This window comes from Perca flavescens, chromosome 8 (assembly GCF_004354835.1).
Source record: "Perca flavescens isolate YP-PL-M2 chromosome 8, PFLA_1.0, whole genome shotgun sequence".
NCBI lineage: Eukaryota > Metazoa > Chordata > Actinopteri > Perciformes > Percidae > Perca > Perca flavescens.
In genome coordinates this window covers 7,261,277-7,270,759 of record NC_041338.1, presented here as the reverse complement: position 1 = coordinate 7,270,759, position 9,483 = coordinate 7,261,277, and positions in this window count along the sequence as shown.

Here is a 9,483-nt window from a genome sequence, read left to right as displayed (position 1 = left end):
GTTGAGATGTTAGTTTAAGTATCAGTCTAAATTTCAATTATGGCTTGCATTGAGAAATTGGAAATTCAGTATTGACTAATATATGCATGGTTATAATTTTATAATGTGGCAAAGTGGCTACATTGCTTTATGCTAGTATATTGCTGTGTGTCAGGTTACTTTTCAGCCTCAGTCCAGTTTATACAGGAATGTCAAGTAGATGAGGTTGAAAGAAGGGGTGTTTAACATAAGGAGATCTATTACACCCACTATCTGTTAAATAAACAGTGAAGAGAGAGTTGTGTGTGATACATTGTAGAAAGTGCGTAATTACATGCTACAAAATGATTGGCTCTTAAAATAAATCCAATTGGCTACATCCATACGTGTTTAAAAAAATGGGGAGGTTTATGATTTGGTCAATTTGTTTGATTTAATTTGTTGAAGGTGTGATTGATACATTAGGATAAGAGTTATTTTTAAAATGACATAACTTTTGTTGCTGACTATCAATAAGTCAGCAAAGAGGGATTTAGGAAGCACATGAGTTAGCTTGTGTTGCAAAAACACTTGTTACAGCTAAATCTGATTCTAGTTCTGGAAGTAGAGTGAAGAGCGACAATGCACACTTTCGTAATCTTGAATCCTATCATTAGAGGATCAATATGAGAGTATAGATGGAAGGTTTTCCATTTTTATCTGCTTTTCCCGTCATTTCACATTTCTTTGAATATTGTTTAGTGTTTTTTATTTGATCAAAGGGGGGAAATGTAATGTGATTCATGTGATTCATATGTGATTCATTCATATTATTTTTGATTAATTCATAGTCATTTTGATATTTTATTTCATGTTTTCTTTTATGTGTTGTTTTGCAAAGAAACTGGTTGTGTTTTCTTTTCTTCCAGAGTATATGGGGGAATGTGCAAAGGGAGATTCCAATACTTGAATATAGACAATAAAAATGGACTGGAGAATTCTGAACAAGGATACAATGATGAAAGTTCAGATTCCATTGACACTACACTGAAAGCTTGACACTGCAAAGGAGCTGCAGTGGATATATTCTTTGTGTCATATTCGTTTTGTATTAAAACAGTTTGAAGAAGCATGTTTTGTTGTGGGATATACATGGGGACCTCAGATGATTTTATGTTTTTCTTGACGCTTAGGGACAGCGGGGTCTAGGTAAGGCGAGGTCCTTTTTCAGATCCAATGAGTCGATCAGTCTGAATTGGGGCAATGTTTTGATTTTATTTGTTTCCTGAGGTTGTCATATGTATTTGAGTACACCAAGACATTACAAGAATTGATAAAAAGATTTCTAATTGATCTGGGGGACTGAGGTGGTCGCCTGGGGCAGAGGGGCAGTGAGAGAATTTTCCTAGATTGATTGATGGATATTTGGAAAGAAAGCTGCCAGACAGGTTTTTCACTCTTACACTCCATAAAATGTTTGTTTACATTCCTGACATTGTTCACACTCTATGGAAACTTGTGTTATTGTTAAAGGTTATACTATAAGAAACGAAAATTATGTAATGGAAAGTGTTATTTTGTAATAATGTTACTCTTTTTGTTTCGAGACTTAATTAGTTTCGAAGGGGGGAAATGTAGTATCTGGACTTATAACGGACGTTTTATAAACTTTGTCTTAAGTTTTTGGTAACAAAAAAACTCATATGAACTTTAGCCTACATTCGCTGGACACTTCTCTGGAAACATCTGGAAAGAATTAGGGATGCCCTTGTTGGCTTGGTTCCAAAAGGATGATAGCCACATTATAGAATTTATACCATGTTAAAACAAAGAAAGTCAGAGGACCACTGGAGAATTGGGAAAACAGGTCCTCTCCGAGCTCTGCAGGGCTTGTCAAATGATGCTGATTTCTTTGATGTAAATAAACCTTTATAATCAAGAAACAGTGTCGGCGGATTCCTTTCCACACAGCAAGGCAGCATCGCTACCAATTACACCACACTATGATCATAGCAAGACTTCTCACAAACCTGGATCCGGTCCCCATGAATCACAATCATGAACTTGTAGAATATATTTCTAACCTGGGGTGTCAATTGAAATGAGCTTTCGATTTCAGTTATCGAAATTAAAAACAGGATAGGCGATTCCCCCTGCCTACTTGCACACGTATGAAGAAAAAACATCAACATACACAGCGTAGCTTACCTGGCCGGTAGCATGCAGCTGCACACACTGAAACAACAGAACTGCAAAATCCTCCCAATTCCCTGAAGTCACCGGTGAGGCAACATTTTGCCTTACCAGTGACTCATGTACAACGAACCGTAAAGCACACGGGCTCCAACGGGACTTCATGGTGCATTCTGGTGCCCCTCGTTAAACTCATGGTGCATTTAATTGGACCTGTTAACTCTGAGAAAGTCAAACTGTTGTTTTAAAGTACCTTTCTGCCATCTAGTGGCTCTAATTGGGGCATTACCGTCACCCCTGAACATTTTTTTTCATTGAAAATGTAATCGAACCGTGAACTTAAAGTCAAATCGCGACAACCCTATTTCTAACAGCTAGTTAAATTTGTCCTTTGGAGGTTTGATGTCTTTATTTGCAAAGGGACAGTGAACATTAATCAACATTAAAACAATGTAATTAGCAAGAGTTAGCTCAAAAGTGCTAATTTTCATCGGTAGTCCCCCAGCCAGATGTAAAACAGGCAGCCTTTAAAATTTAAAATCACAAGATAAAATTACATACAACACATTGTGGTTAATAAATACAAGTCATGTAAAATACTTGTATAACGTTTAAATGCGCACAGAAAGCATTAGTGCCCACAAGTTTGGCTCTCTACCAGCCATTTTTTTTTGCATTCTTTTTAAATGAAAAGAATGACAAAGACTCTCCAATGGTGGATGGCACTGTGTTCCATTGCTGAACTGCTCTTACGGAGAAGACAGCCTGACCAAATGCTGTTTTTCTCCGGGGGATGATGCAGTCTTCCCTCACTGCCCCTCTAGTTACCCTAACCTCACTGGATCTAAAATGTATAAAATCACATAGTGGAGGAGGTGCTAAACCATGTCTGATTTTATAAATTAAACAAATATTTTTGAATTTAATGAGATTATCCCAGGTAAGTAATTGATATTTCCTCCGAATACTACAGTGGTGGTAGTGGTATGGTTTTTTATCCAGTAATTTTAATGCTTGTTTGTACAATATTTCTAATGGTTTTATTGTTGTAGAGTGAGTATTGGACCAGCTTATTAAAAAATATGTTATGTGGGATAAAATCATGGAAAAGAAATTTTAGCAGCTTCTGTTGTTTAGCAGCTTCTGTGTGTGATATCTATGAATTGAAAGAGCAACAATTAGCAGTGAGCCATTAATCTAAAAGTTTTAATAGAAGTCATGCACTGGCTTCATTTATTTATTTATTTTTGACCGTTTTTGGTTTAGTACTGTCCAGTCGTTTTGGGCAAATAAGGATAATTAGTACATGATTACCAAAAACCCTTGAAACACATAGAGAGTAACTTAACACCAGGCTGAATCACACTGTTGCACCAGCCTTTGCTGGTTGAAAGTCTCTGTACCGACACATCTTGGAGTACACATCATTGCTGCTAGCTAAGGAATTTAAACCACTGGAGGAAAAAAAACGTTGACTTTTGCTGTGTATTTGAATCCAAATCCAGAGTATTGGGGTGGCTACTTGTGAATACATTAAACAATTCCCATATTTAAAATGACCATGTTCTCCCAGATCATGTATCAATGAATGCAATAGGAATACAGTGGTGGCTATTGTACAATCCTCATTGTTATGTACTGTATTCCTACCTGCTTTAGTGCTACAGGGTTGTTTGGGTTTTCCCTTTACAATACAGGGACCTGTTAAGGCAGTGGCACTAGACTGGGACTTCTCTGGTGGCTGAACCTTTATATTTATATTCATATTAGACAATTGTATGGTCAGTTTATGCTGCTCACTACTAGATTAAGATATATTCCGGAGACACTGTGCATTATGTGTTGGCCTTGACATGTTGGTGCAGGGATAGAGGAAAAAGCCAATTACTTCTCTAGCAGGGTTTTAGAAGTGAATCCGCATAAAATGATTAGAGAGAATATATTAAATAATGATTGGGATCAAATAGGATCAACTGGCATATTTCCTTTATTTTGTGATTGCTCGTTATTAACAATGTTAAATTATGCTTATGTTGCTACTGTTTAGTTGTGAAGTAGGCAAATCACTTATTTTAATGATCTAATGTATTTATTGATGAAAAAATATGACAAAATGGAAATGGCATGTCAATCCTAATCCTTGTCAGAGTCCATGTTTTAGCTGAATCACTTTCTGAAAAGCCTGTCTACAATATAATCGCACTATAAGAACAGTAGCCTATATTCTGGAGGAAATACCTAAAATCAAAGGGCAATCTGATCCAGCAGACGTGATGTATTAGTTTTTTTCTGGGGTGGATTGCATTCAGATCAGCTTTTTTTGTACACCAAGAGATCACAACAGTGTAAAATCAGGGAGGGCTATAATAGCTGCTGCAATTTTCAATCTTCTCTGCACTGATGTGGAAACTCCTGCCAGGTCCCCTTGACCGTCTAATTCATTAGAGCCGCAAAGGTCAGAGAAATCCTAGATCAGCAGTGCGCCTCTTAGACCAATTGTATCAGGCTTAACATCAAGATGCTAATAGAAGTCTTAAGGGGGAATTCCATTCAGAGTGAAACCTTGCATCATTGTAACACAAAATCTGGATCTGCTCCATACACAATAAACAGGGAAACTCGTAATTTACCTACAAGTAATTCATTTTAATATGCACTACCAGGCATACATTTTTTTCCTGTATGGGCACAACTCCAAAGTTTGCATTTTGTTTTCATCTTAGTCTTTTTGGTTTACAAAGTCTCCCACATGTTTGTATTGACTAGACTTAATCCACTGGTCTGTATATTTTGTGCTAGGTTGAATCATGCAGTATTTACTGTATCTAGGTCTCAGGTTAGACTCTAATTCACTTACAAGATAAAGCTATTTTCATACCAAATGTTGCTGTCAAATAAAAAGAAAATTGTAGATGACATTTGGACGCTGGTATTTTCTGTCATGGAGGAGTACACATGTCTATATGTGTGTGTGTGTGTGTGTGTGTGTGTGTGTGTGTGTGTGTGTGTGTGTTGTGTGAGGAGTCATGTCTCCAAAATCCATCAATATGGCTGTTTTCAAGGAGAAAAAGAGAGATGTTCCCTATCAATACTGATAAGTGAACAGGGCGATATTTGCGAAAAGGAGATAGAAGAAAAACACGCACACACACCTCATCAACACATCCACTCTCTCTATCTTCAGCTTCATCCGCTCAATCCTTCACGCACCTCAAACAGATGAAGACGCTGTGAGATTGAGATGAATGTGGAAATGGCTGTTCCGTGCCCCGCTCCTTTCTGTTACATAATTCATCTGCATACAGCATGTAGAGGTGTAGCCCTCTGAGGAGCTAAAATATTAATACAAATGAACTAGGCAGCCCGACAACACAAACACAACACCTTACTGGGCCGGATCGTATTTGTACATATTGGCACAGATGCCTCACAACTCAGCTTCACGGTGAAAAGTGATATGTCTACAAGATATGCATGTGGGATGCAAATAACAGGCTCTCTGCTTTGAATAGAGGGAAGTGGTGAACCAGACACAAAAAGACAGACGATAGGAGTGACTAAACAAATTAAGAGAGGCGAATGAAGTGTGTTTGAGTTGGCAATCCCTGCAGGTTGGCGACAGGCCTCATCCGTAATGTAATGTTGATCTATCTATTGTTGCCGTGCCAACTGAGCCCAGAGCTCGCTATTAATTATTATAGGGTGAACAGAGAAACTGAGGAAATAGAGCGGGACAGCTCTGCTGAGTTTACACTCTTGAACACTGTCTCACACACACACACACACACACACACAACACACACACACACACACACACACACACACACACACACACACACACACACACACAAGCTGTTCCTTTGCGCTGTCATGTACCTGAGCTCACACAGTCTATATGAGACATCAGAGCTCCTGTTAGTGAATGTGACTTTTGGAAGCGTAACAAATAGCGTCAGTGAAGGGAATGTCTCCACTGACTTTAACACAAGGGGGTAAGTGAGCGTCCACAAAGTGTACCGCCTATGGAGCCATTTTGTTGCTATCAAGCCATCACCTGCAGTTAGCATTCCATTGACTCCCATTCATTTTGGCGTCACTTTGACAGCGAATAACTTTACATCTGAAGCGTTTAAAGACTCTATTTGTCCATTGTTTATTTCTAAAAAATCACGACAATGTATAAAAGGCTCCATTACCTTGTATCTCACATTATGGCTCCGTGGCAGATGTTTTTGTAAAAATAGGCTAACAATTGTGTCATAACCATGCAACTTACTGTCGCATTGTAGAGGAATTACCGTATAGTACAGGAGAAGCTCGCCGGCAGTTTCGACTTACATTAGCTGTTTAAGTTTAATTACTAATGTTAACTAGCATTTTAGTTAGCAATAATTAGCCTGTGCCTATGTTACCTCCTTACATATACCTACAAGATTCGGAATGATTGAGATTTCTCTTGGCACAGCTACCAGAAGACTTACAACTTTCAGACAGGTTGCTCACGTCACATCTACGTCGGCAAGCTCAGCTGGAGGCTGCGCAGCAACGCTCAGCCATCATCGGAAAAGTGCTTCTAATATACTTCACTAGTCTCCGTAGAAAGCAGCGGGGTCACTTTGTCCAGTTCTTTTACTGTCTATGCTTTCACACGCTGCCTCCAAAAAGGAGTTTGGCTGCCAGCAGTGTGTCATGTCATGGAGCCATTTTGTTGCTATCAAGCCATCACCTGCAGTTAGCATTCCATTGACTCCCATTCATTTTGGCGTCACTTTAACAGTGAATAACTTTACATCTGAAGCGTTTAAAGACTCTATTTGCCCATTGTTTATTTCTAAAAAATCACGACAATGTATAAAAGGCTCCATTACCTTGTATCTCACATTATGGCTCCGTGGCAGATGTTTTTGTAAAAATAGGCTAACAATTGTGTCATAACCATGCAACTTACTGTCGCATTGTAGAGGAATTACCGTATAGTACAGGAGAAGCTCGCCGGCAGTTTTGACTTACATTAGCTGTTTAAGTTTAATTACTAATGTTAACTAGCATTTTAGTTAGCAATAATTAGCTTGTGCCTATGTTATCTCCTTACATATACCTACAAGATTCGGAATGATTGAGATTTCTCTTGGCACAGCTACCAGAAGACTTACAACTTTCAGACAGGTTGCTCACGCCACATCTACGTCGGCAAGCTCAGCTGGAGGCTGCGCAGTAACGCTCAGCCATCATCGGAAAAGTGCTTCTAATATACTTCACTAGTCTCCGTAGAAAGCAGCGGGGTCACTTTGTCCAGTTCTTTTACTGTCTATGCTTTCACACGCTGCTTCCAAAAAGGAGTTTGGCTGCCAGCAGTGTGTCAGCACTGTACTGTACCAGCATGCAGAGTAGATCTGGAAAATGACTACTCCACCTCAGAGAAGATGTGACAGGTCAAATTGAACAATGCATCTATGTGCATGATGATGCCAACTTGATTTGTCTGGATCATCTTAATTATTTGAAGACACTGCCTCAGCTTCAGCTGGGGCAACCTTGATTTATAGCAGTGGTTCCCAACCTTGCTACCCCCAGAGCCCTGTTGGATGAACTCACGTACCCCTTCATCGATTCACAATGTATCTTCCAAATGTATAACACTATTCATTACATAAAAGTGAATATTGTTAAGTTTTTTATACAATTGACCTGTCCATATTTAGGTTAGTTTGTTCAGCAATGTACTACTACTAGGCTACTAAGCTACTAGTATGCCTACTTAGAGTGAAGCTGAATATTTGAACATTTATCCATTACTTTTAGCTAACTATTTCAAACATTTATACATTGTACTAATTAAAACTAATCATCATCATGAACTGTTTAGCAATTAGCCTACTTTTAGCTATTTCATTCTACCATTTATTCATTACTTTCAGCTACCTGTTTAAACCTCTGTGCTCACTTTTTTTCTTATGTTTTCTTACGTTAAATCATAATTTCGAAAATGTCAACACCAATTTCATTGGGTACCCAGCAATATACCCGCCAAGTGTGATTGGATGAACGATTTTCGAGATATTTTAAAGACAACAGACACAGACACACATGCGCACGCACACACACATGCACACGCACACACATGCACACACACACACACACACACACACACACACACACACACACACACACACACACACACACACACACACACACACACACATACACACAAAGACACACACACACACACACACAGATTCCTCTATTTATAGTTAGATAACACAATCTAGGTTTTGACCAAATAAAATAGTTTTTTGGACAACTTTTATTGTACAGTTTATTACGTAGAACTTGCAATTTTCACAGCAGACATTTTGACATGTTATAACAACAGATGTAATTACTAACATTAGTTAATAACCCTTAATCACACATAGTTCTCTTAACACCCGAGAGTCAATTGAAAGATATTATAATTTTCTTTTCCTTCTTTGTTAAAAAAGATGTCTTTTTGCCGATTTCATTCAACGGAAGGACACTGCTTCTAGGGATACTTGCCCTCCTGCTCATTACAGTCATATTAGTTCATCCTGAATATTATCACATCTTGCAGTAAATGAGTTGAAGAAATATATAGGAGTTCATTTTTTTCATCCTCATTCTCCTAATAGGATCTGTGGAGTAGCCTGCCCCTTTGCACAGCAGACTGGCCATTAATGAAAAATTTCTTTTTAGCTTTTTTTTTTTTTCTGAATTTACATTCATTATGTGGGCTAATCACTGCTGACTGGAGGCAGTGTGGGAAATGTGATTAGTGTGTGAGTTCTAATTAAGTCTGTGAAGCCTCACACACTGGCAGACAGGCTCGGGGAGCTGTACGCCTAGATACACACACAGATGTAGGATGGAGCACACTGGGCTGCTCACATGCATGCATTTCACGTGCATACATAGATGTGGTTATTCACACACACACACACACACACACACACACACACTCACACACACACACACACACACACACACACACACACACACACACACACACACACACACACACACACACACAGGATCTACTGTAAAGCATGATGATGCAACAAAAAAACGTATCTGCTCACGACCTGCATCTCTCCCATCTTTCCCTCACACATAGGCTACACACACATCAGTCTGTCCACTGCAGTGCTATCACACCACCAGATCAAGCTTGAAAGCACAAACACACACACACACAAAGAGAGAGAGAGAGAGAGAGAGAGAGAGAGAGAGAGAGAGAGAGAGAGAGAGAGAGAGAGAGAGAGAGAGAGAGAGAGAGAGAGAGAGAGGTTGATTCAGATGGATGTGGTCGGCGGC